Raw genomic sequence first — 23,220 nt, 5'->3', positions numbered from 1 at the left:
GGTGTGTGATGCACATATGAATATCCTGAGCATCGTGTCTGGGTTCCCCGGCTCCTCTCACGATGCTTACATCCTAAGGCAGTCCGCACTTTACCATTCTTTCGAGATAGGACAAATGCCTCACGGGTGGCTGTTAGGTTAATTATTTGTGTCATGTCTAGCACAACATGCCCACATTTGCTTTCTGTCTCCCACTGTAAAACCAGTCCCTGCCTGCCATAAGCTTGTTTTGCAATTTGAAAAGTGCCCTCTTTTGCCACTGGGAGAGTCAAAGCAGCTACTTGTAGTGTCACCTATCAGTCTCACACTGTCACAAGAAATACCAAACAACTTTTCCAAAAAAAAAAAGGTTTTATTTACAGGGAACCCACTTCCAAAAGAAATGGTTTGAGCAGGTGATTCCCCCACCCGCAACACAAATAGAAAAAACAGAAAGAAATATTTTCAAACAACATAGGCCTAAGAAAAGATAGGTTCCACAGATCCCTAATGTGGCACATTTATTTTCTTTTCTGAAGCTGCCTAGTGGGAGCTGCAGGAGCGGTAGCTGTGCTCTCACCACTAGCTCTACTGGTAGAGCATGTTGGCTCAATTGCCTTTTGTGCCTTTTCTTGCAAGGCAATTTATTGCTCTAGGAGCGAATTTTGCCTAGCCAACAATGCAAGTTTTTGGCATTGTAGTTCTAACCGCTCCTCTTGCAGGCTTAATATGGCAGCCTTGTGTGTAGCTTAGAGTGCCTGACTGGCCTGTTGGAGGCTTAACATGGCCGACTTGTGTGCAGCTTGGTGTGCCTAACTGGCATTGTAGGCGTTAGCGGCCACACACAAGTCGACATGCAGTGTGTCCAACTTTTTCATCAAATTTTTATGATGCCTCATTAGGGATTTGTGGAACCTATCTTTCTCAGGTTCCTGGGGGGGCCACATTAGCTGTTCTGGCCTGAGTTGTGACCTGCTGCTGCTGATTCTTCCTTTTTGGTGATGAGTGGGGTGGAAGCTCCTCACTCTCCTTTCCACTGGCTTCCACTGGCTTCCTCTGGCTGATAATCCCTGTCAGTGCCCTCCACATCCGATACATCTGGGCTACCGATGAAGCCAGGCCTCACTCTTTCACTGTCACTGCCGGAGCTGTGTGACAAGGCAGCTGGAACACTTGCAAGGTGTTCCCTCTTTTTTGCCACCTTTTTCCCTCTGCTGGCTCCCACAGTGGTCTCCATCGCTTTCTGTTGCTCTGTCAATTGCGCACCGCCACCTTCCACGCTCTCCCAGCACAAATGTGCAAAATGGCGCTAGTTATGTGGTACCGCGTGCGTCAATTACCGTGCATGCGTAAATTAGTGGGCTCGCAACAAGTAGCGCACGTGCGTTAATTAGCATGCGGGTGAAAAGTATTGTGCGCTAATTAGCGCACATTGTGTCAAATACTGCACGAAAAATAGTCTTTGCGACTTAAATAACGCACACAGCATGGTGTCTAAATTAACACAAATATCCTTTTAGTGAATCATGCGTTGTCGCGAAAAATAAGACGCGGTAAAAATTTTAATAGCGCTTGTTTTAATGCACCTTAGTGAATCAGCCCTATTATTTGGAAATCCCCAGGTCCGAGCATTCTGAAAAGTGGATCCCATACCTGTACTATATTGGATCCAACTCTAATGGGTATGAATTTTTAGTATGGTACAGTACATAAAAGCACTGGAAAAGTGGAAAGTACCCTTTATCCTTGCCTGGCGAAAAATTTGCTCATGACTAGTAAAAGTTCATATATAACAATCTCACTTCATTACAAATAAAGCTTGTTCTAGTGAGTCTTACTCCACTTGACCTAGTTATAATGCCCAGCTATAACATATGTAACCATAGACAGACTAGGGGGCAGATTTAACAAAGCAAGTAAAGCAAGAAAGATTCATGTCTTGAAATACGAAAAAATCATATCTTACCGTATAATGTCCGAAAAGTAAAATTTTTACATATCTGAAAGATCGTAAACTGCAGGAAAACCTTTCTGACTTTGATCCTTCTGTGCATGATTTTGGAAGCCTCCCATAGGACTCATTGACACTCTGTAGCTCCTACCTGCCCCACGGAAAGTCATAATACAGTAGCTTCCAATCACATCCAGAAAAAGCGGAGCACCACGTGGTGAAAAAATGTATATAAAATCAGTCTTTTATTCAATCATATTAAAAATGGCACATGTACAGCATCAGGACTTACGCTTAATGCGTTTCGTGACCGTAGCTTAAATGAATCTGAAACTTTTGTAGTCAGCGCGACAATACGATTTTGTTGTGCTTTTTTGTCGTTAAGTAAGAAAAAGACGCACAAATGTACGAAAAAGTAGCAGAAAATACGCAAAAGTTGTAACCTCTAAAAAAAATAGAATTTTTTTTTTATTTGGACCTGTCGTTCTTTGATGAATGTGCCCCTAGGTATAGGGTATGTAACTATAGATATATAGTATAAATAAATTTAAAGCAACTGGACTTGTTTGGTAATCATTGAAGACGTTTCACTACTCATCCGAGCAGCTTCTTCAGTTCAACTGACTGGTATGGGAAGTCCTCAGCATATATACTCTTCCACTAATCCAATCACAATGGCACTTTGTAACTCTTCAGAAAGGTGACATCTGAAACTCACAGAGGTGTGAATGCTGTGGAGTTACTTTGAAAGGATTACCAAAGTATCATGCAACTCTTCAAACAGGTGTTACTTTTTGGAGTTGCATGAATGGATGTGTGAAGAGTTCTGAAACTGCCGGGGTACAGATGTTAGAACAGCATTGTATGTAGCAGACAGATGGTGTCGAAGTCCCCCGCCTCTGATAAGGGATGGTTTCTCCACTTTGACATGAATGGCCTCTTTTACACCTCTTTCAAACCAGCGGTCTTCTTTGTCCAAAATTTGGACATTGCTGTTTTCAAAGGAGTGTCCCTTGTCTTTTAGGTGTAGAAATACCGCAGAGTCCTGGCCTGTGGTGTTCGCCCTCCTATGCTGAGCCATTCGCTTGGAGAGCAGTTGCTTTGTCTCACCAATGTAAAGGTCGGTGCACTCCTCGCTACACTGGACTGCGTATACAACATTGCTTTGTTTTTCCTTTGGTGTTGGATCCTTTGGGTGTACAAGTTTTTGTCTCAGTGTGTTGCTAGGTTTGAAAAACACAGGGATGTGGTGTTTGTTGAAAATTCTCCTGAGTTTCTCCGACACTCCTGCTACATATGGGATGACTATATTGCGCCTTCTCTCTGCCTCAGGACGGTTATTCCTTTTGGTGTTCCTGTTGGGCTTAGTTGCTCTTGTTTTGACAAAGGCCCAGTCTGGGTAGCCACAAGCTTTCAGTGCTCCTCTGAGATGTTTACATTCCTTGTCCTTGGACTCTGTATCAGTTGTCACACTTTCCGCCCTGTGGTGTAGAGTTCTAATGACACCCAGTTTGTGCTCCAGCGGATGGTGGGAATCGAACAACAGATATTGATCCGTGTGAGTGGGTTTCCTGTATACTTCTGCTTTCAAGATACCACTCTCTTGAATGGATATCAAACAGTCCAAAAAAGCAAGTTTGTTCTCATGGACATCCTCCCTTGTGAACTTGATATTGTTGTCCACTGAGTTAATGTGTTCTGAAAAGGCCGCCACTTCGTTGGATCTGATTTTAACCCACGTGTCATCTACATACCTGAACCAGTGACTTGGTGTAGTTCCATTGAATGTGAGTAGGGCCTTCCTTTCCACTTCCTCCATATACAAGTTTGCTACAATGAGAGAAACTGGTTTTCAACAAACACCACATCCCTGTGTTTTTCAAACCTAGCAACACACTGAGACAAAAACTTGTACACCCAAAGGATCCAACACCAAAGGAAAAACAAAGCAATGTTGTATACGCAGTCCAGTGTAGCGAGGAGTGCACCGACCTTTACATTGGTGAGACAAAGCAACTGCTCTCCAAGCGAATGGCTCAGCATAGGAGGGCAAACACCACAGGCCAGGACTCTGCGGTATTTCTACACCTAAAAGACAAGGGACACTCCTTTGAAAACAGCAATGTCCAAATTTTGGACAAAGAAGACCGCTGGTTTGAAAGAGGTGTAAAAGAGGCCATTCATGTCAAAGTGGAGAAACCATCCCTAAACAGAGGCGGGGGACTTCGACACCATCTGTCTGCTACATACAATGCTGTTCTAACATCTGTACCCCGGCAGTTTCAGAACTCTTCACACATCCATTCATGCAACTCCAAAAAGTAACACCTGTTTGAAGAGTTGCATGATACTTTGGTAATCCTTTCAAAGTAACTCCACAGCATTCACACCTCTGTGAGTTTCAGATGTCACCTTTCTGAAGAGTTACAAAGTGCCATTGTGATTGGATTAGTGGAAGAGTATATATGCTGAGGACTTCCCATACCAGTCAGTTGAACTGAAGAAGCTGCTCGGATGAGTAGTGAAACGTCTTCAATGATTACCAAACAAGTCCAGTTGCTTTAAATTTATTTATACTAGATATACCATGACCTGGATGAATGAAAATCTTCATAGACGTAACTATAGATACCTAAAAATAAAACTGAGTTTGTTTTCAAGCAATATTTCCTTTTATGTTGCCATGGGAACCTCTGCATTTATTTTATTGGGATTCATTTAAACATACTGCAAATCTTGCTATTATATTTGAATTCCATTTCCATTGATATATATTCTCCGACATATAAAATGTAAGGTACCTAACTCTTATCTTTAAAAAGTAATTACAATATCCTGCAATTACATGTCACATAGAAATACCATGAATACTAATATGCCATACATTTAAGTTTCAAATATCTAGGAAAAATGCTTCCTACTTCCTACTAAAAGTGGTTTGAACTTATGATCAATTAAGTTTTTAAGCACAAATTGCAGTACACACAATAAAATACAAGCTTGTAAGTAACCATTTGTTTAAATATAATGCCTGTTCTGTACAACATGCACTTTAATAATATGTATAATATACAGGTATGTACGGAAACCCGTTATCCAGAGTTCCTAATTATGGGAAGGTCATCTTCTATACACTTAATTTTAAGCAAAGAATTCAAATTTTTTAAAATTATTTCCTTTTTTTCTCTGTAATAATAAAACAGTAGCTTGTACTCGATGGAAACTAAGCTATAAATAATCCTTGTTAGAGGCAAACCATTCCTATTGTGTTTATTTAATGTTTAAATTATATTTTAGTAGACTAAAGGCAAGGAGATCCAAATTACAGAAAGAACCCTTATCCCAGGACCCATATCTGTATATATAATACACATGAATATCCTGTAAATTATATCCTTATATCATAATCGATGTTCAGTGATGTAATTTCAGTCACATGACTCACTGAAATTTGTGTATTAAATTCAATAATGTAACCCGTTTTATAAATTACGAGGATATTAGAAGTCACCTCAGAGTTCCATGACCTGTATAAAAGCATTTTGCTTTTAACCTTAAGGGGCATATTTACTTATCCACGAATGCTCCGAGCGTTTGTTCGATAGGTTCAATCTTATTTTCGTGACTTTCTCGTACCTTGCGCAACTTTTCCGGCGCTTTTGCGACTTTTTCTACTCTTGTGCGACTTTTTCGTATTTTTATCACGAAAAAATCGGATCGGGTTTGCCGCTGTTTACAATCGTTTGGTACGAAAACTTCATGACTTTCGGATCACCAATACGATATTATCATGACTAATACGTTTTTTTCGTGATATTTGCGATCTTCAGAAATTTTTGTTTCCAATCCAAATTTTTCCCATTAAGGATTCAAACTTGTGTTTTGATAAATCTGCCCCTAAGTCTTTTATACTCAAGAATGACTTATAATATTCTTATATTTCACAACAGGGGGTACATTATTCACTATATTTGAATAAGGGATCTTTCTCTAATTTGAAGCATCATGCCTAACTTACATCAACAGAGTTCTGAGGATAAAGTCATCTAATAAAATACACTAAGTTTGCCATGGTGCAGTAAGCTATATTCAACAATCAGCAGGTAGTGTTTACCTGTTTAAAAGCAAACATTGTATTGGTTACTGCACCTGGGCAAACCTAATACCTTCCTTATAGGGACGCACCAAATCCCAAACTCAGTTCGGGATTCAGCTGAATTCAAGCCTTTTGTTGTTGAAATTTAAGAAAACTGGAAATCACTCCAGGTGAAGTTGATACAATACATAGCTTCAGAATTTAGAACAAAGAACAACAGAGTTTTTACTCCTTTGGACAGGACAGTCATGGGAACATTATAGGAGTGAAAAAAGAGTTGCAAGTATGAGAGCATAGAGGTAGCACTGCACAGCAAAGAGCTATAATCAGCGCTGCGGAATATGTTGGCGCTTTATAAATAAATGTTAATAATAATAATAATAAAGAACTGCTCTTACAGCCAAACAGGTGGCTCAACATTTAAGGCCATGATAGTAGTAACAAAGGCTAGGTTGAGAACCAAATCCATCAAAATAAGGGGGGAATCTGCATACACAAAAGTTTGTTCTTTATCACTGTAAATGGTAAAACAATTTAAAAGTTAAAAGCTATAAAATAAAAAAAAAATTGCTTCAGAAAAAAAAAACACTGCAAATAACAGAATCACCTTACCAAACTAATGTTAATCAACCAGATCCTTGTGGTAACACTGTTGATTTCTACATTTCCACTCCCCTACTTTCCTCAACACCATCCTTTTATTTTCCTATCTCTCTCAAGTCTATAAGTCACATCTACACATACTTCGGGGCCGATTCACTAAAGTCCTGAGTGTTAATTTTAGCCTGTGTTAAAAATAATATCACTTCTAATATTTGGAGAATTAACGATTGATTCACAAAAAAGACACTTGTTTGAATTAAAGGAGAAGGAAAGGCTAATAAAGAGTTAATCTCAAGCTGCAGGCATACCTTCAGTTGTCTCAATAGCGCCCTTAAGTCTGCCCATATTTCACCTGTTCAGATGATCAGAAACCAAACAGGAAGAAAAAATGCTGAGCTGTGTAAAGAAAGTTCCCATAATGCCTCACTCCTGCACTGAAACGGCGACCAAGTGAACATGCTCTGTTAGTTAGACTATGGGGCAGATTTATTAATGTGTATTAATGATTGATCTGACTTTTTCGTACTGAGCGTATTTTCTGAGACTTTTGCGTACCGTTGCGCGACTTTTTCGTATTTTGCGACAAAATTTGTGAGACAAAATTGTATTGTTGCGCCGAGTACGAAAGTTTTGGATTCATTCAAGCTTCGGTATTGTGACTTTCCTTGGGCCAGGTTGGAGCTGCAGAGTGCCATTGAGTCCTATGGGAGGCTTCCAAATTCATGCACAGAAGGATCAAAGTCAGAAAATTTTGCGACTTTCGGATAGCCAATACGATATTATTGTGACTAATACAATTTTTTCGTAAGCATTTTTGTGATATTTGCGATCATAAGAAATTATCGTATCCAACCCGAAATTTACCCATTTCGGGATTCGAACTCGTACTTTGATGAATCAGCCCCCATGAGTCAGCTTAGTGCTGATTGGCTCAGATCCACATTCCTAAGGGGGGGGGAGTGAGTTCTTAGCATTCTTGAGGGAGTAGGGAGCAGGAGAGGGGAGAGGGCAGAGAGCTGCTTGTCTCTGGCACATGAATTATAGACACAACAAATCTTTTGACAGAGAAGTCAGTGCAGCGTTTCTGTGAGTGCTTATGGCTGTATTTACATAGACCTTGATAAAGCTTACTTAATTTTTACCTTTCTTTCTCCTTTAAGAAGCAATTTTATTGTCGTTATTTATGTTGCGATGACATATTTTTAAGCAATATTTTAAAGCATGCAATATACTGTATTTATGCGTCATTTCATAGCTATTAGTGTACACTATTACGCACGTAACCGTTACTTTCTGAAAATGACAGGTTCCCTGAAAACTTGAGGATGCATCACTCTAGAGCGATCACATACTTGAGTCTCTTCATCACAATCCAACAAAAATCCAACTGCAAACTCCATCTTGTCTTCACAAACGCTTACAAACCGCAATGTTGTTTAGTAACGCCCACTCCTATGAGGCGTTAATATTCACAATAATTATTGCAATATTTCATGCTTAAAATATGTCTGTGAATTATGCGTTACTATTATTTCTATTAGATAATTATTGCAATGCGATGGACATAACACTTTGAGATAATTGAGATTTTTGCACATGCAATATGAGTTACTTTGATGAATCATTATTTAACAAACACTTTATAACGCATAAAACTATGCGTTAAGTGTTAATGACCTTTAATGAATCAGCCCCTTCATCTCTTAAGCTAAATACTAACACATATTATGGTGACTACAACAATGTTATTCCTTTTTTACCTTTTACCCCCTTATTGTACTCCTTTTTTTCTTTCTGTACCCTATAAATTACCAGAAATAAAGAGTATTAAAAAAAACCCAATGATTATCAGGGTGCCTTATTCCCACTGGTTCCTGGGACAGGCTGGTACAGGCTGTTTGGTTAGTTAAAGAACAACTTAGACTTCCCGGCATGCTGGAACACATCTAAAATCAAGCCAGGTATTAAGATTGTATGGTGAGATACAGGAATGGCTGCTGCCATTTGCTGAAGCCCCCTTTCTGGATACAACATGCAGTGCATTTTAGTTTAATTGCGTTTATATTTTTAGAATTTAGCACTGCTTTTAGACAGCTACATCTACATAGATGGATAGTAAGAAAGACTGGTAATTGTGACAAATAATTGTTTGTTAGCATACCAGCAAAAGGATGACATAAATATCTATAGCATTCAGGTATTCAGTAATAAAATGTTTAGATGAATTCCCTGGAGAGGCTGATAACCCGTCACATTTAGCTATAGAATTTCCCTATTTGATGATTCCTTCATTTACCTCAGTGAACAGTGGGCCAACTGAAGTTGCTTAGCAAAACTACTTTCTACCTACAGAGATTTAAATTGTTCCCTTAACAAACAGACTTTGGGAATATGGGATTTTTAGAAGCGTATTTATCAAACTTTCACCCATTGATAAATATGTTTCTAAAAATCCTATAGGAATGGATAGAACATGAGTGAGTTTTTACGTATTAAGCTTTAAACTCATATTTTAATACAATATATCTGTCCCTAAATGTCAAAGTTGTAAAAATCTTTCACAGTGGTACCAGCAATATGTTTTACTATGTTTTCAATGTATAAGATAGAAAATAATTTATTCATGAACTTCCTCAATCATTCAGTTTGGAATCTGGGCTTTTCAAAATAACTAACTCAGGATGAAATCACCAGGGAAGCCACTTACTGACATCTATTCTCTCAACCTATCAGTTTTCACAAATGGTTTACTGTATCATTCTGGGACACAAGACACAACAAAATAACTAAAAAGATAATTTTTTGTTTAAAAAGTTTTTCTTTGAATATATTGGATTAATAATAAAGCCCAAACCATTGAATTACCAATTTGTTATAGCTGTAATATCTGTATAAATATTCTTAACCATGTTAGTTTTTAAAATATATTTTTGAACTTTGGGTTTAATAGATTTGCTAATTTAGAGTAAAGCTTTATATTTTTTTCCTAAATAATTTAATTTCTTTGGCACGGACCTCAATAATTTACATGATAGCAGGTGTTGTTTCTATTTTGGAAGAATATATTTAATTTTTAATTGGAGTTAGTGACCCCTTGCCTAGAACATAGACAAGCTTGTTTGTTCTTTTTGCAGTGAGGGAGTTGATAAGAGAAGGATGGTAAATGAGGTTCTCTTTAGCAGGTGCCTAATATTAAGAATGAGAATAGTTGACGATGATGCAGACTCATTAAGCAAAAATACTTACACTGGTACATATTTTCACAACAACAAAATTTTATCTTAGTGCACTGTATTTCTTAGTTTATTTTTAATGATTAGTGTGGAGCAATTTAAATAACTTATAAATGAAATAAACATAAATAAACCCAATGTTTGAATACATATTTTTGACATTCAACCTTTTAGGTCAAAACAATTAAAGAGTTATTTAGTTAAGTAAAATAAATAAACAATGTATATGTTTAATAATCTATGAATAAGCTTTTTGAAAAGTAAACATAACGTAGCAACATACATCAATCTTTCATGATTTTTAATGTAATAATACCGTTTGAAACAGTTACCTAAGCCTGGCCCCCTGTTCTGGCTGACTACTTTGAGACTCAAACAAATGTAACCTCAGCCTGCATCCTCCAAATCTCTCAATTCTCTATTCTCTGTTCCTGCTGAAAAATAGAGATGTAGCGAACCTCACAAAAAAAGTTCGCGAACGGGTTCGCGAACTTCCGCCAAAAAGTGCGAACTTTGCGAACCCCATAGACTTCAATGGGAAGGCGAACTTTAAAACCTAGAAAAGCCATTTCTGGCCAGAAAACTGATTTTAAAGTTGTTTAAAGGGTGCCACGACCTGGACAGTGGCATGCAGGAGGGGGATCAAGGGCAAAAATTTATCTGAAAAATACGCTGTTGACACAGCGTTGCGTTTTGTGCTGTAAAAGGCAGAAATCACACTACATTTCTAAACTTGTGTAATAAACTGCTTTAAAACGTCCGGCGTCTACATACCAATCAAGTCGTGTAAAGGTTACAGCCGGTTCAATGTGTGGTTGGTGCTTAGTGCACTACTATGAGCAGCACACCTGTCTCCAACACACACAGATGGAGCTGCAGTACACAATGAAAAGAAAACTAGAGTAACAGTAATCAGAAAATAAAAGCAGTCCTTACAAGGACTATTGGGTTACAGCAGATGATCAGCAGGACAGCTGCCCACAGCAGCTACATACAGAGCAGTAGAAAGTATATTACTAGTCAGACTCAGCAAAGCTACCTAAACTGTCCCTCAAACAACTGCACAGCTCTCTCCCCTATGCTAACTCATCAAGCACACACAGGCAGAATGTAAAATGGCTGCTGGGCTTCGGTTTATATATGGAAGGGAGTGGTCCGGGGGTTGTCCAGGAGGGAGAGCTGCCTGATTGGCTGCCATGTATCTGCTGGCTCTGGGGTGAGAGGTCAAAATTTGGCTCCAGCTAAGGCGAACCCAAAATTGCGAACTTCGCTAAAAGTTCGTGAACTTGCGAACACCCGATTTTCATGTGAATTAGTTCGCCGGCGAACAGTTCGCTACATCTCTACTGAAAAATTGTAGAATTACATGCATTAATTGCCAACTTAAAGAGGAATCCACACTATTATAAAGTTTTGCAGATAGTCTTTATTATTTTTGTATTAATGTAAATTAATAGCTCTCTGCATACTCTAATTATATGCAGTAGTAGCAGCTCAGTGTCACAGCCTGGATTTGTATATATAATACAGAGGGTATTGGCCCAGGCTGACTTCCATGCTGCCTTGGTGACTACACTGAGATTAACTGCTGTAACAACAGCAAGGAAATGACAAGCAGGCTGCCCAAATAGTTCTTCCCCCAAAGGTAGCAGTATAATGAGGTGTTAATGTGTATATACTGCAGCTAATAACATTATGTAAAAGAGAGAGCTCTGCTTCATGGTCCATGATACACTCACAGGGGCAACTGTACTGTAATCTCTCTCTCTCTCTCTCTCTCTCTCTCTCTGTATATATATATATATATATATATATCTGTGCCTAAACACAGTAGAACTACTACGCCCTAGGCATACAGCCTGAATGACGGATCTGCATGTGTTAATTGCATATAGATAGATGACATCTACGATTAAAGCCCATTAAAATTAGTGGTGAAACTCCAATGACAAGCTGCTGAATTAAATAACTATATCTATTGAACTACCATGAAATATATAGTCTTAGTAATGCAAAGCCCAGGAAAGTTACTGAATTCAGTCCTTGCCCTATTTCCAACTGAGCCCCACCACCCTCTCCAACTCCACTCCAACTATAGCTCTCTGTATACTGCTATTAACTGCTGTAAAACTGCAAATAAACAGCAAGAGACTAACAAGCAGGCTGCTCAAATAATTCTACCCCCAAAGCCAGCAGTATAATGAGGAGTTAGTGTGTATATACTGCAGCTAATAACATAATATAAAAAACTCTGCATCATGTTTCTACCTACTCAGAGATAAGGAAGTGAGCTGCTCCCCTTGTCAATTATTATTCAGTTAATAATGAATAATCTTAGAACATAAAGAACTCCTGACATTTCACAAAATATGCAAAAAGGGTGGTTGGGATGTTTCTACCTGCTCAGATAGGAATAAGGCATCACATACCTCTCTTTCTCCAACCCCAGCCCAGCTTTTCTGCCCATTAACTCATAGCTACAGTATATCTGATTCTGCCAAATTTTAAACATAAACCAGTGTAATCTGGCTGCTGGTCATTTGAATCCCTTGTCATGCCGCCCGTGCGCTTATAGCTCCAGGGCTTTCTTTTATTTACAACCTTTTTTAAACTTTATGACAAGCTGTTAGCCTCTGTGCAAAAGTTTATATTCAGAGCTTTACATCTGATATTTTTAGTTCTTGGAAGCACATTATGTCTTAAGGACTACTGCACATGGTAGCACAACTACAAGAATATAAAAATCCCCATGATATGTGTTGACTAATGACCCAGTATAACCATTGATGTCATAATTGCCAATCCTATTGTTCTTTTTTTTCCGCAGCAAAAATATATTATTACTACATTGTAGATAAACCATAGTGAATAAAAGCACACATACAAAAAAATATATTTTTGTTAACAAAGAATATATTACTCAACACAATTGCTTTTTAGGTTGTACAAGTGGAGCAGATAGGTGTAAGATAAAAGTTGTTTTGTATGCTTTGTGTGGTTTTTAATCCTTTGATGGCTGGCAGTAGGCATCACTCATTTCTTAGCTGCAATTTTTTCCCATTCTTTTGAATGAAGTATCGAGATATAGAAGTTATGTTTCTGGCTCTTTGTAACTGTTTTACAAGTAATGTAAATTGTACATTAATTGGGGAATTTATCAATGTTCAAAGTTTTGTGGTTTTATCTTTTTCAAACTATGACTAAACTCAGTTTAATGAATAGTAGTCATGCACCAAAAAAATCCAAATTGAAAATGCATGAACAAAAAAGTAGCAGAAAAAAATGTGACTTTTTTGACTTGTTGCAGGTAGACCACAGCTTTTCATATTGTTGCACAAAAGCCAGTGTCAAAAAACCAACCAATCAGCAATTTGAATTTAATGATCACCTACAAGTTAGAAAACAAAAGCAAAGACCTGATTGGTTGCTATGGGCAACATCATGGGTGATATTGGCTTACACACTATAATAAATATTGTGTACATGTGTGCTGATAAATTGTGGAGTGTTAATTAATTTACTGGTTCATCAACAAGCTTAGCACAAATTTATTTTCATTACAGTAAATAAAGTATATATCCCTATATTTATGTTATAAGCTATATAATGAATTGTGTTGAGCTGGGCATGTAGGTTCAACCAGACCTACAAGACAAATTTACATTTTTTGTTTTTAAATCAGAAAAAATGGATCCATTCACAATTATTACAGTATATTCAGTGTGAGCTCATAAACATGGAAGTTTATCGACTGTAGGGATAGAGTTCTCCTGGCTCAAAACAAGTCAGAAAAGTGCTGGGTATCTAGTTTCTGGTTGTGCTTAGCAATAATTGTGCAGGGAAGCCTACTTAAAAAGGATGCTTAAAAAATCTTGAAGGAAATCTTGCATGATTTCCACTTTTTGGCAATACAGGAGTCATGTGTCTCCACTATATGATAGAGCAGGTAGATTATAATTTGGCATGCCTGCACCCTGGGTCAGGACAGACTGCGCTGTAAAACCCATCCCTTGGAATTTCTCAGATCTACAATCACACACACAGAGGAAAAGTTGGTAAATTTATTGCAGGTCACTGCACCTGTATGCATCCATACATACATTGTGCCAGCCAGAAAAAGCAAAAGCAAAAAAACAGAATAATACAGATTGTTTAATATGTAAATTATGCAGCAGTTTTTACAAAGTCCTGAGAAGGACTCCTTTTGGTTCCCATGCCCTGGAAAGAGCACACGTTTTGGTCTTCAGAGCCCTGACAAGGTCTTCCTTTACTTTCACAACCTAAACATAATGCTCTTTTCTGTCACTGGGATCCCCCACTGACCTTTCGCACAGTAATATTTGGGATCAGCACCTTTCTCTTACTCTGCTGCTTCTCTCCAAGCACTTCCTTTGCAGGCCTTCCTTCCTGTCAGCTCACAGGGATAGGGACTCCTCTCCCTCCCTGCATTACTTATGTGCAGGCCGGGCCAATACCTGTGGGTTGAGTGGGTTTGGGTCGTGGGCAGGTTCGGGTAGAGCACTTCCACTTGCAACCCCCGCGACCTAACACTACTGGCCTGCATCATCCGGCTTCTGAATTTATAGGAATACACCTCCCACACCCCGCCCCTTTTGCGATGTCATTGCCGGGCAGGTCAGGCACAGGTCTATAAATGCACGGCAGAAGCCAGGTAGGGTAGGTTTCAGGTTGGGAGCAGGCGGGTTAGGGTTGGGGGCAGGTTGAATTTTTCTCGACCTGCACATCACCAACCTGCATGGACTCAACACAGAGGATGTGACAGGTATTCACAGCCCCCCTACATACCCAACTAACAGAGCTTGTCACCTTCCCAAGGCCAAAGAACAAGGGAAGTGAATAAAAAACTACACTTCATTACAACCAAAGAGCAACTAATGATTATGAGTATGACATATGATTTACTTCAGGGAAAAAAAACAAAATATTAATATACAGTATGTCATCTACAAAGCCAACAGTCTTTAAATTTAGTGACCTTGGAAAATTATAGCATTTACAGCTATTTCAAATAATTTATTTTAAATATGCTTTGAAAAGTCTGTTGCAGGAATGCTGAAATAAACAAGAGCATGGCCTGACCACCAGTGAAACATGTCCAGATGTCAGTGGGGGTATGACCTTTTAAAAATTTAGTCTGTATAGTTTTTAGTCTGCATAGAGAGATATTTTATTATAATAGCAGCTGTGTCATTTAAAAGGTTATCTACTGTAAAACACCAGCAGATCTCTTGTAGAAATCATTTGAAATTTTTTTTTTTTAAGGACAGGTTCTTAAGGATGCTGAAATGTTGCACTTTGAAATGCGGTATAATCCTCTTCTGTTTATCATTCTAAACAAGAAATGTCAATGGCAAAGTGTATATAAACATACAGAGTGCAAATTATATTTATTTTAATAAAAGGCTGCTTTCTATGATGACCTTTTGTTTAAATTGCTAAACCAGGTCTAGATAAATAAAGTACATTATCCATGTAAATATAGCAACTGTGTGTACATAAGGGTGAAGCTAAACTATACTATAAGAAAAAAAGGGTATGTGAAAATTTTCATGTAAGAGTGGTGATTATACATTACAGTTGAAGTATTTAAAATATTCGAATTACCAACAGCAATAAAAAAAAAGCAATAACAATGTTAATATTTTATTACTTATGATTAGTGATGAGCGAATCTGTCCTGTTTCGCTTCGCCATAAAATTCGCGAAACGGCAAGAAAATTTGTGAAACGCATTTGTCCCGCAATTTTTTTTGTCGCCTGCGTCTATTTTTTTTTGTCACCCGCGTTTTTTGACGCGTCCGCACCCTTTTTAACATGACCAAGCTCAATTTGACGCGCGAATAAAAAAATCCACGCAACAAATTTCTCTGCGGCAAATTTTCACAAAAGTTTTGCGAAACAATTCACCAATGGCGAAATGCTGAAAATTTGCTGTGAATCCATGCCTGCCAAAAAAATTCGCTCATCACTACTTCTGATTAATGATAATAATTTGTTTGTAAATATGAATTGCTCTCAGAGATGCACACATGTATATAAACAAATGATATCCAGAAATAAGATGTAGAGTAAACATTAGTGAAGAACAAATATACCATGTTTAAAGAGGCTGCAGTAATTAGCTTATGGAGACCCTAAGGCTCATGTATGATCATGCAAAGTGAAAAAAAAAAATTAAGGTGCAAGCCACCACGAGCTCCAGAGTGGATGGCAAAGGTCTGTCCATTCCAGATGACAGTTCTGCCTGTGTTTTTCTATCTAGTGAAACTGATGGTTTGCCTTTCCATGGGATCCAGCCAAAACATCAGGATTGCAACTAATTTTTCTATGATTCGTCATAAGTCATGTGTGATCTATCTATCTATCTGTCTGTCTGTCTGTCTGTCTGTCTGTCTAGAATATGATAATCCTGATGATATGACTGAATTTAAGGGACTATTGTCTTAAAGGGGTTCTTCCCCTTTTGGGTAAGTTTAAATTATATAATGCCCTATTCCTATCAAAACCTATTGCTCTCTGAGGGTACAATTATATTGTTAATTTGTTTTTTTTATTTTCTTTTTATTCTGTCTCTATTGAGATTCCAGTCTCTTTTAAACCACTGCCTTTTATAGCTACTGAAACTCCACACTGGAGAACTGCTGAAAGAAAAACTTATTTAAAAGTTAACCACTTTCATTGAATCCATTTTAGATGAGTAATCTAAATTGTCAATTCTATGTGTCTTTTATATAAGGTCTAAAGTATGTGCCACCAAATGTAAGATTCTGGTGTAAAAAGAGTTGTCAGAAAAAAAACGATTAGGGTTGATATTAATTCTGGCTTTTTTTTTACAGATTTGACAATACTTTTAAATTCATCATTTCTATTCTTTCTTGATTTGATGCATTGATCTCAGTTTTGCCAGATCTAAGGTTATGTAAAATAATTTAATAAGTTTTGGAATTATATACTATATAGCAGTGATCTCCAACCAGTGGTTCGTGAGCAACATGTTGCTCCCCAAACCCTTGGATGTTGCTCCCAGGGGCCTTAAAGTAGCTGCTCATTTTTGAATTTCTGGCTTGGAGGCAAGTTTTTGTTCCATAAAATCCAGTGTAAAGCCAAACAGAGCCTTCTATAGGCTACCAGTCCACATAGAGGCTACCATATAGCCAATTATAGCTCTACCCCCAGGAACTTTTTCCATGCTTGTGTTGCTCCCCAACACTTTTTCCATTTGAATGTGGCTCAGGAGTTTAAAAAGGTTGGGGATCCCTGCTATATAGTGTACCACAAGCAATGCTATAGTTGTGCAACAACTGCTGCAGCCAGTAGCTTTATTTTGTGCCCTTTTCCTGAATGTACTTCTGAAAGCATACAAGAAGTCACTCATGTAACATTAATATACCTAGCCCCAACACACAACACCCATCATTATAATATAATCCGGACATGTGACACCATCGCACCCAAAGCTGAGATTTTTTTTTAGAAAAATATCTACAAAAAAGTTACTATGTAGGGATTTTCATCTAATCCGATATAACAAATAATGTCAAAACTATGTAAAAACTAGTATATTAAAAGTACTAGTATCTTAGCAAATGAACATTTTTGCTTCGTTGTACAATATGTAAACATATGAATAACCTGTATAGAGAGACAGAATTTGGGGAGTGGCCAAAGCTGGCTTCCATTAGTCTTTCCAACATACCCCAAACCACAGGGGCACATCAGAATATACCATAAAATTGCTGAGACGTGTGGTAGCCTTTAATGGAGATGGCCTACCAAGTCCTGAGATGATGGCAAACATCTACACTGATTAGATCATTAGACTGACTGCATGTTCTACAAGGGGATTTGCTATCCAGGAAGTTATTTAAGGAGTAAGTTATTTAGGAGTGTTAAAAATATTTGATGTGTGTACCAACCTATTCTACCTTTCTTGGATTTTGAATGCAAAACAAATAATGTTGTCTTGAAATATATACCAAGAATTTTAATAACAATTTTTAATTAGAAATGGAAGTTTGAGAACAAACTTTATGTTGTGAAGTCACTGAATGAAATCTGATTAGCTGTTGTTGGCTCCAACCAGTTTTTCTAGCCTTTGGCCACAGTCATATAGTAAAACACAATGTACAAAGTTTGAGGACAGTGGTTTTAATAGTATCAGTATGGCAGCAATTTAAATCTCCCCATTGAAAATAAATGAGTGACTTTTTATAACCTTGAACTTCAGTTACCCAGTGACTAACTCTGCAAAGTTTAGGGACCCTAGCATTAATATTTAAAGAATGGCTGCAGTTAAATTTAAACCAATAAAAGTCAATAAGTGAATTGTGATTGGCGGTTGGTGGGTGTGCCCACTTTTTCTTATGTTAAATTGAAGTCACTCAGACAAACTGAGCAAAGTTTGGGCACCCTGGCATAAATAGTGTGGGAATAGTGTGAGAATGCTCCGCCCACTTTTGAGCATCCAAAAAATATGATCTTTTTCTTCAGGTTGACTCCCTGACTATGTGATTTAAGTTTGGTGTGTGTAGCCTGAAAGCTATAAGTGTGGCAGTAGTTTAAATATCCCCATTGAAAGTAAATGGGTGAAATTTGATTGGGTGTTGTTGGTTCCTTGAACTTTTTGGCATCCAACAAATATCACCTTTTCATTTGGGTTGACCCTATGACTATGTGATTCAGGTGTGGTGAATGTGGCTTCAAAGCTCTAAGACTGACAGCAGTTAAAATGTTCCTATTATAGTCAATAGGTGAAATTTGATTGACTGATGCTGGTTCCTCCCACTTTGGGCTGTCCAACAAATATTGGAACAAATGTTGCTGTTTAATTTAGGGTGACCCCATAATTATATTATTCAAGTCTGGTGAGTGTAGCTTTAAAGCTGTAAGAGTGGTGGCAGTCAATGGAAAAATTGCAATGTTAGGAGTGCCGCCACAAAAAGATGAAGGTTGGGATCACTTCAAAAAGCACAAGCAACCTGTTTTGCTATAGGACAAAGAAGTGTGGAGAGTTTGGGCGCTGTACCCCTAAAACTGTAGGTGAAGAAGTGTGGGGCGCTAAGAATAAGAAGCAGAAGAATAAGCTGAACTCGAGGTATGTTGGTTTCTTATAAAAAAATAGCATTAAAAATAGTAAAAAAACTCCAATGCAGCAAACTCAAATGTTTAATACAGTGAAGTTCTTTGCACAGTACAGAAAACATTTTACTAGTTGTAATGTGAGCAATGCCACTACTCAGCAATCCAATTTAATGGATATGCTTTACAATTTTATTATAAAATCATAAATTCATCTCAAAGCTATGACAGCATTGGTCAATAAAAAAATCAGCCATGTAAAATGCTTTGCTAGCACATTTAAAAATAGAAAATAGAAATGAAACAACAGAAAGGGAATAAAAAGTGATGTCTTGGCCACCTTATAACTGGGAATGGTGGGTCATACATTTTTAATTGAGATCAATAACTTTTGTTGACTACACTGGAAAGAGCCAACAGGTACACTGTTAAACTAAGCTTAGACTTAGGTGACTACATAACTCGCCAGGTCAAGTGAGAATATAATGCCTGCCTTAATTATATTTACAAGACCATATGTAATAAGGGGCTACAGAAAAGAGACTGCAGTTTCATTACAGTTTCAGTTAGTGATGAGTGAATTTGTCCAGTTCCGTTTCACAGAAAAATTTGCAAAACTGCTAATAAAATTCATGAAATTGGAAAAATATTCAATTTTTTTTGATACCTGTAACTTCTTTGATGTGTGCAGCTTTTTTTTCTCACTCCAAATACATTAGTCAATGGACATTTTTTCTCAAGTTTTTAATCACCCCAAATGCAAGTGAATGGGTGTTTTTTCTCACACCTACTCTCCAACTTTTTTCTTTTTTACACACGTGAGTTTTTTTTTTTATACGCGTGACTTTTTTCTCTAAGAACATTAAGGTCAACGGGTGTTGTTTCTTGGCAAATTTTTTTCTGGCACATTTTTGCCACCGTTTTGCTGAATTTTGCTGCAAATCTAGGCCCGGCAAAAAAATTGACTAGTTATTCCTCCTGCATCTATGCCTAGGAAAATCCAGTACTCATTTTTGCCTGGCCGAGCCACTTATGATGATGTTTCCTTGCTTATGCTTCTGCTTACTTTTTGTTACACTTAGGGGCAGATTTCTGAATTTTCTTACAATTGTGAAAAATAAAATGATAACAAATGTGCAGCTGAGAGTTTACATTTTTACTTGGCCCTATGTTGTACTCATATGACGAAAGACTGTATTAACTAGGTTCTGTTTTGTTAATGATTTATGAAGATACAAAATACATCAACAACACTTGAGTTATATAACTACATTAATGCATGTGCATTAATATATATATATATATATATAGAGAGAGAGAGAGAGAGAGAGAGAGAGAGACATAACAAGAGTCTTCACAGGGACAGGCTTTTTTTGGTAGTTATCATAAATGCAAGTATATTCCCAAAGCTACTAAATGGATAAGAATCCACAATCCTGATAGCTGTACAGAAGAATGTACAGAATGCAAAGATCTTACAGATTAATACAAAATGAGGAAATAAGTAAATCCCTATATAATGAACTGATCCAGCTCACATTTTTAGAAACACTTGCTTTTTAATAATCGTGGTCCATGCATTTTTTTAATCATTATTCCAAAAAACACTAAGTTGGTATTAATATAGAGATGTTATCTCTCATAGGGTTTTCTAAACAATATTATCTTATCTCTTTAATAAATACACACCATAAAATTTACTTTACACTATTTATTTAACAAGCTTGACCTGTAAAACATGTTGTGAATGTTGTGAAATTATTCAGCATTTTTAGCATTGTGTTTCAAAATAATTTTTTATAGAAAACACAGTATTAAAAGTTACACCAATATTGGTTTAAATATTGCCTTTTGACTATCCAGACCCTTTAATCTATTAAAGAGGTATCATACTCACAGAATTGTGCTTAATATAGGTGAGCATCCCTATGTTATAATAGATTAAGGATGCTTATTTGTCCCATTATGTATTTTGAATGCTTATTTGGAGACTGGAATTCTCAGAATTCTCAAATTTCATCACCAGCATCCAAGATGAGGGTTGAGTTGGAAAGGATTGGATTAGAACTAGTGAATACATTGAAACTATTTTAATGCTTAGGATAATATACAAATGGCTACTCTATTTATTTAATTTGTTTAATACTATGTTATCCTTTTGGATTATATTGGAGGTGTATATACTGTAATAATTATAATGAACTACATTTAAGTAATCCACTTTTTTTTACGGTACCTAATATTACTCATATGGAATATTGTTTTAGTGGTAGATACAGTAGTGCTGGGCCATGTTATTTTAAGTGTTTTTATTGATATTGTGTCTGTTGCAAGGCTTTTTGTTACCAATAAAAGTGTGCCTTTTTATTACATAAGCCTAGGTATGGCTCTCTATATAAGAAGTATTTCACATTTTATATAATTTTCTTAAGAGCCCCCCCACCTTAATTATACTCAAAGGTTAAAAATGGAAATTTGTTAAAGGTGTGGCGCTATAGGGCTGTGCTTTCATGTCTAGTAACAATTTTCACATGGATCAGTCACCCTAACCCACAAAGTCATGGGAAGTTTTAAACATTATGGAGTAATAAAAATGGCCATTTGTGCCCACAGTCAGTGGCCAGGAGCTTTTATTCTATGTAGAGATACATTTCCTCTTACTTTAATTAGGCAGATATTTGTGATGTTTAGGGGATGAAGTTAGAACCCACAATAGTAGTTGCCTTCTGAAGAACATCAGCAAATGATGTGTACGCCAATTTTGAAGTGATTTTGAGTTACCTTGGTCAGAACCTTAACCATAATGTAACTGCAAAATAGCAATGTATAAACTTGTACGTAGACCTATGTCCTTCTAACTTCATTGCTAATTTCCTACTAAAAACTTTCTTATATGACAAGCAGTAGACATGTGAAAGTACTGCTCATCAGTACTGCTTGTAAAACATTACATTTTACAAAATGCAAATGTGCAAATATTTTGTGCTGGAATAATTGCTCCAGTATGAAAATAATTGTCTAAATCCTTTCTTTGTATGCCTTGTATAGCAAGGATAGCCCCGGACAATCAGGAAATTGTTGATGAATTGTAAAATAGATCACATTTTTGGGAATCCTTCTATATTCCCAGTTCCATCCATTTATTTTACACCCCTTTCTGTACTTATTTGATATATAATAAAAAAGTTTTTAAATTGTTAAGTCACATAGAACCTGGTGTTATTTTAACCCACAATGTCCTTGCCACTTAATTGTAGCATTTACTATTATCTTCAATAATTCAAGTGTAATAAAAATGACATTATTTTAGCATTAGCCTGACATAATTAAATACACACCCTCATTAAGATGCTGATTATCTGTTTGTATCAATGTAAAGGGTTTATAAATACACTATTAGTGATGAGCAAATGTTTTCATGGATTCGTAGCGAAATTCCGCATTTCACCATTGGCGAATGGTTTAGTGAAACTTTGCTGCTGAAAATTTGCTGTGTCAAAAAGTTGTGGGCGTGTCAAAATATGCACGGTCGCATAAAAATAGACATGGCCGCAGCAAATTTGGGGCGGTCGCATCAAAATGGGAGTGGCTGCGTAAAAAAAAAAGTCATGCGTGACAAAAAACTCACACACCAAACACATTCCGCACATTTTTTGCTGTTTCGTGTTTTTTACTTTCGTTCTGTGAATTTTCACCAAAGCAAAATGGGAAAGATTTGCTCATCACTATATACCATGTATTTAGTACCTTGAACTCTGTTCCGGCATACAATATTATTCAAAGCTTAAAAGAGAAGGTAAGGTACAATCACTGGAGGGTGCAAAAATGTTAGGCACCCCCAAGTGATTGTAATTACTTACCTGATACCCCAGGTCAGTGCCCCGTGTTCCTTCTTCTGTCTTTGTGCTGCTTATTGTATTGCACACGCAGATTGCAAAGAAAGAAGGCGGGAGGAAGAAGATTGCTTGCGCGCAGGTACCGGCGCATTTTCTACTGACAGGGGCACAAGCCCGTGGTATAATCACAGGGGGGTGCCTAATATTTTGGCACGCCCCCCAATAATTATACCTTTCCTTCTCCTTTAAGCTTTATAAATATGCCTCAAGTTTGACTGTTTATCCAGAGCAGAGTTGAATTTGTAACTTCCTGTACTACAAAAGGACATAGATTAATTAAATACATAATTAAACAAGAAAAACATCAAAGACCAAACCACATTAATTGTATTACATGGGTTTGCTTAACAGCAATCTTGCTGAT

Source organism: Xenopus tropicalis, chromosome 7 (genome assembly GCF_000004195.4).
Source record: "Xenopus tropicalis strain Nigerian chromosome 7, UCB_Xtro_10.0, whole genome shotgun sequence".
In the NCBI taxonomy this organism is placed as follows: Eukaryota; Metazoa; Chordata; class Amphibia; order Anura; family Pipidae; genus Xenopus; species Xenopus tropicalis.
This window is presented reverse-complemented; position numbering follows the sequence as displayed.